This window comes from Myotis brandtii, unplaced genomic scaffold (assembly GCF_000412655.1).
Source record: "Myotis brandtii unplaced genomic scaffold, ASM41265v1 scaffold4893, whole genome shotgun sequence".
NCBI lineage: Eukaryota > Metazoa > Chordata > Mammalia > Chiroptera > Vespertilionidae > Myotis > Myotis brandtii.
In genome coordinates, this window is record NW_005368685.1 from 29,646 (window position 1) to 35,750 (window position 6,105).

Genomic DNA, 6,105 nt, shown 5'->3' on the forward strand with positions numbered 1-6,105 from the left:
GCATTTAAGAGAGAAGTTAAAAGCTTTTCCTGAGTCGGCTGGGTCTTAATTTCCTTCAGCTCAAAACAATCCACTTGCCAAAGTGCCACATGTATTCGGTACTCCTTCAATATACAGGATTAAGACAACTGTGAGGTTGAGGAAGGATGGCAGAGTGTAGATTCTAAGAAAAGAAACTGAACTATAAAGTAGGAAGAGGAAAAAGAGTGGTTGTGGAAGGAACTGGGTTGTGGCCAGATTATGAGAGGCCTTGAAGGCCATGGCCAGGTACTGTGATCATATCCTAAACCAATGAAGAGTTTTCAAAATTTTGTAAACAAATGATTTAAATATGAGTTTCCGGATGCAATGTCCAAGATGAACCACAATAAGGAGAAAAATAACAGATTCAACAGCTTTTCACACAAATAAGTCAAATAAACAAGACAAACTAATGCCCAATCCTCCTAAATAATAAAAGCGTAATATGCAAATCAATCGAACGGCTGAACAGTGGAATGACCATCCGGAGACCATCCGGGACCACGCTATGACACTCACTGGCGCCAGGTCAGCCAAGGCGGTGCAATGCGATTGGTCAGGGGCTGGGCCATCACCCCATGATTGCCCCACAGAGGGAGGCCGAGGCCACTGGCCGGCAGGGTGATCAATAGGGGGGCTCCGCGATTTCCCCAAAGAGGGAAGCCCATGAGGTGTGTGGTGGTGGAAGCAGGCAGCACCAGGCCAAGGCAGGTGCAGGCAGGGGGCAAGGCCGCAGGGCCATGAGGCAGCTGGGCTGTGAAGGCCTACCCTTGCACACATTTCTGGCCTTGGGCCTCTAGTATTTAATAAGTATCCTACAGGAATCACAGTTTAGGGGAAGAAATAAGAAGAATGGGATTCCAAGATATAAAAGGTACCTATCAGCTTCCTGGCTAGAGCCAGGAAGTTTGGATGAGTTTCTAATTCAATAAGCCTTTCTACACCATTAATCCAACATGTCCAAAGAGCATCTCCAAATACAAAGGGAATAATAATGTTACTGGACAGGGACGGGCATGGATGGCCTGGAGCAGGTCTGCCTCAGGCCAGCCTGTAGTGTGTCAGTTCTTGACTTCATATAGAAAAGATTTCACAACACAAGTCCAGGTGATTTTCAGAGTATGCTTATTAAAGCTGGGGACTGTGAAACACAGGAAGAACTTAGGGTAGAAGAAGCAACAGGAGAGAGCATAGACAGTGCTCTCCTTGCGCTCCCTAAAAACATAGGAAAGAAGTGAGCCAAGGTGGGCTGCTCTTAACTCACTGGCAAGTCAGAGAAAAAGGGACCTTGAAGATAGGATCAGGGGTTAAGCCCAGGACAAGTTGCCACTGCCCTATGCTCTCCTGCTTGCAAGTCTCGTGGGGACCCTTAGAGTTTAGGGGGAAGGGGCATGGGCATGCTCTAGTGCAGGGGTGGGCAACCTTTTTGTGAGTGTGTGCCAAAACCAGCAAAATCTCTGACTCAAAATTCTTCTGCGTGCCAACCCTAATTTTTTGAGAACATGTTACGCCTACTTGATATCTCTTAAGGTGTACGTATGTGAAGAACCTTGAAGAAATAATAAAATTCATTCGAGCGACAAAAACACAGTATATGATGATGAAAAATACATTTATTTTTTAATTTATACATGTTATGTAAAATTATTTATTTATCTAAGATGCACCTACACTGAATTTATCTGAAAAATAAAAAAAGTCGATATTAAGAAAAAAATTGTAAAAGGAAGATTATAAGAGAGGGTTTCGTGTGCTAGAAAAAGTTACTGGCGTGCCAGGGGTTGCCCACCCCTGCTCTAGAGAGAATCCACAGTGAGTCTTTGTCCTGAGGACACTTTCTCTTTTTTTGTTTTTGTCCAAGGGCAAGAATCTTAGGGGAGGGTTTCAGCAGAATATTCATCAGCTTTTCAGGTGCATTTTTAATGTGCTGATGCACCAAAATGAAGGTATAGGGGAGTTTGGAATAATTCTTTGGTCTGCTTTACTGTTTTACTTTTATCTTGGGTCTGTCTGGCTTTAATGGGGTTTTTTGTTGTTGTTGTTCCCCTAACTCCAATTGTCCTTGGGTTTAGCTGGCACAAATGGCATTAATTGGGTCTCTGTTCTCTATTTCCTAGACGAGGATGATTTAAGCTCTGTATTCCCTGGTTAGGGAGGGGAGGTATAAACCATTTGCTTTCAAGTGACCATGTTTGGGGAAGATAAGCTCTTGGATTCACAGGCTAGCTGTAAGTTATTCAAATTGTTTGTCTTTGTTTAATTTTCTTGTCTCAGTTTCCCTATCCACTTGCACAGGAATATTCTTAGCTTCTTACTATTCTGCCGCGATAAGATCTAGGATAGAGGACAGAGACACAGGCAAGTGAAAAGAAATTTTTTAACTTTTTTATTGGGATATAATTGACATATAACATTGTTAGTTTCTGTTGTACAACACAATGATTTGACACATGTATGTAACAAAATGATCACTGCAAAGCATACTTAATATCCACCACCACACATAGTTACTTTTCTTGTAATGAGAACTTTTAAGGTTTTACTCTCTTAGCAACTTTGAAATATATAATATGGTAGTAACAACTAGAGTCACCATTCTGTACAATACATCTTCAGGACTCATTCTTTTTAGAACTGTAAGTTACTATCTTTCTACCTCCTTTACCTATTTGATCCTCACAATCCCCACCCCTAGAAACTACCAATCTGTTCTCCGTGAGTTCCCTTGTTTTTGTTTCTGTTTGTTTGGTTTTAGTTTTCACATACCAGTGAGATCATACCTGTTCTTCTATCCCTGACTTACCTCACTTAGCATAATACCTTCGAGGTCCATTTATGTTGTTTTAAACAGCAAGATTTCCTTCTTTTTATGGTTAAATAATATTCCGTTCTGTATCTGTTTATCCATCAAAGGACACTCAGGTTGTTTCCTTGTATTGGCTATTGTAAATAATACTGTAATGAACATGGGGGTAATGATCTTTCTAAGTTAGCATTTTCATTTCCTTCAGATATTTACCCCGAAAGTGGGCTTGCTGGATAATTCAATTTGATAGACACTGGAAAAGGTTGGACATGGCAAGAAGAGTCTATGCAGCTCATGATTAGCACCAGAATCACAACTCTTCAAACACATATTCTCTAACCACCTGATGGAAAGTAGCCTCAAGTTACTCTCTGTCCTACTACCTGCTTATTTCTTTCTTAGCGCTTAATGCAATCTGAAGTTATTTTGCTTATTTGAGTATTTACAAGTTTATGGTCTGCTTACTCCCACTCTCGAAGGGCAGGGATCTAACCTATCTTATTCAATTATCCTACAGCACCTAGAGCATTCCCCACTTTGCTGACATCCCTCAAAAATATGTGTGGAATAAAGACTGGTATTTTAAACCTATCTTTGCTAACCCTCAGATACATAGTACTAATTTGATCTCTTTTGTTTAAAGGCATATCATCATGACAGGTACAAGAGAGACACATAGAGAAGGTCCCTAGATTTATCAGGATGAAAAGGTTGGAATGGTCTTCTGAACTGGGAAACTAGAGTATGAGTATCATATTTTCTTTAAAATATGAGAACAGAACTGAGAAAAGAGAATAAGTGGATGGGATGCATTCATTGGTTCATTTTATTAACAAATATTTTTTGATTCAGAAGGGCCTTTTTTTGAGAAATCTGGCAATTAAGGATATATAAAGAAGATAAAAACTTATGGAGGAGTCAAGATGCAATCTGTATTTAAATGGGATGGGAAGGCTTGAGCATGTTTTCTTGTCCAAAACAAAACAACCATGAAAGCAAGGTACTCAAGATATTTGACTTGATATATGGAACACAAGACCCAAGGGGAGGTGAGCAGGAGCAGGATTTAGAGGACAGTCAGCATTGCAAAGACATTCAGGACACTTCTTTAGGGACCAGAAAAAGAACACAAGAATGGAGTTACAGTCTTAATTTAAAGGTAAAAATATGTGAGAAAGGTCTGACCACATGACTTCTCCATTCTCTAGAATTAGAAGTGAGGTCACCAAAGGTGAGAGGAGCCTCAACTAATACTGTTTCATATAATCTTTCCTACTGTCCTAGCCCCTCTCTATGCTTTAGGATTGTGGGTTCATAGGATCCTCTCAGACATTTTCTTAATTATTTCCCTATCCCCATTGTCAAGCAAAGTGCCTGCATTTAGAAGATCAATGAGTGTGAGTCAATTAGCTTGAAAGTTATGATGATGTCATATCTGATTATAAGGACAGAGGAGAGAGAAGAGTGAAACATCACTCTGGGGCCTGAGACACTAGTAAGAAGGGAATAGGACCAGTGTGTTAAGAGAACAAAAATAAGAGGTTTGGAGAGAAGGTGGGTGCAATTCCGGATGCACTTGTTTATATCATGCTGCATGGCCCCTGCTGGTGAGAGCCACATCTATGTCTGAGCCTGGCCCTGAAGGGGTTTCATTCCCTTGGGCCTCCAGGGATTGAATGTTCTTCCTCACTCACCTCAGTGATACACACACACCCTCCAAGCACTTGGATGTCTCTATCCAAGGTCCAGTTCAGTTCCTTTCTGTCCTCAAAACAATGCCTCATGCTTCAACTGCAGCTTGGGAATTTACTACTAATCACTAGATACACAAGGACAAAAGTGGACAAAACTGTGGGAAGGGAAATATTATTCTCCTGCTATCTGACTTCAGAATACTTCAGGTAAAGCCCAGAGTCTCACTGGTCTGAAAGCGAATTAGAGTAAGGGGTTTAACTGGTTTCAGGAATGTTATGTCTAATGTCAGCACATACCCCACATAAATGGGGTCTATGAACCCCCACTGAAAGGTCTCATAGTAGATGGTATCATGTGAGATCTTCCATCCTGGCTTAAAATTTAAGTTTTTATCATTTTATGTTAATCTCATTGAAAAATAACTTATGCACAATCAAATGCACCCATTTAAGGTATACATTTGATGAATTTGCCTACTTAAAACCATCAAAATCTTGAAACCATTCCCACAGTTAAGATAGAAAAAACTTTCATCATGCCAAAGAATGCCTAGTGCGCTTTTGCTATATATGCCTCCCTCTGCCAATCCCCAGGCAAACACTGCTATGCTTTTTGTTACTATAAATTCGTTTGTATTTCATAAAATGAAAGAATACACTCATGTATTATTTTACTGATGCCTTCTTTCACTCGGCAGGATAATTTTTTAAATTCAACCACGTCGTTGCATGTATAAGCAGTTGCCCACTTTTATTGTTGAGTAGTGTTTCAATGTATAGCATATTTTACTTATTTGTTTACCTATTGATGGGCATTTAGGGAATTTCCAGTTTGGACTATTATGGGGAAAAGCTGCTATTAATATCTACTCACAATCTTTGTGTGACATATATTTTTCTTTTTCATGGGTAGATACCTGGGAGTGACATATCTGAGTTGTATGGCAGGTGCATATTTAACTTTTTAATAAATTGCCAAACACCTTTTAAAGTGGTTACCAGCAACAGCATATGAGAGTTTTAGTGGATCTACATTCTCCCTGACATTTGATATTGTCAGTCTTTTCAATGTAAGCCATCCTAAGGAGTTATCTCATTGCAGTTTTAGATTGTGTTTCCATGGTGATTAATTATGCTGACCATCTTTTCATGTGCTTGTCACCACTTAATATCTTCTTTGATGAATTGTCAGTTTAAAGTTTTTTCTCATTTTTTATTGCATTCTCTTACATGTTAGAGCCACAACAGTGTTTATATAATCGGAATAAGGGTCCTTTTCCAGATACAAGCATTATAAATATTTTATTTTATTCTTTAGTTTGGCTTTTAATTATCAGTTGTGTTGTGATTTTTTTAAATTGTTGACACTATTACAGATGTCCTCCATTTTCATTTTCTTTGGCCACCTCTACCCAGGACACACCACCCGTACCCTGGCCTTCACCCCTCTGTTGCCTGTGTCCATGGGCTATGCATATGTATGCTGTGGCTACTATCTTCCCTATCTTTTATGCAGTTCCCACCCTCACTCCCATCCCCTCTGACCTCTGTTGGACTCTTCCATGTATCCATGCCTCTGGTTCT

General features: G+C 39.8%; 1 long non-coding RNA gene across 2 annotated transcripts in view; it reads left to right on the plus strand.

Annotated features, from left to right (window-relative positions):
- LOC106727855 overlaps nucleotides 1-6,105 on the plus strand; it is a 12,527-nt gene that overhangs the window by 2,056 nt on the left and 4,366 nt on the right. The window contains exon 3 of one of the 2 annotated variants that reach the window (XR_001364107.1): nucleotides 3,033-3,443. The exons of the other annotated variant lie outside the window; for it this stretch is intronic. This is a non-coding gene — a long non-coding RNA (uncharacterized LOC106727855). Of the gene's footprint in view, nucleotides 1-3,032; nucleotides 3,444-6,105 lie in introns of those variants that run through there. 2 annotated transcript variants of the gene reach the window in all.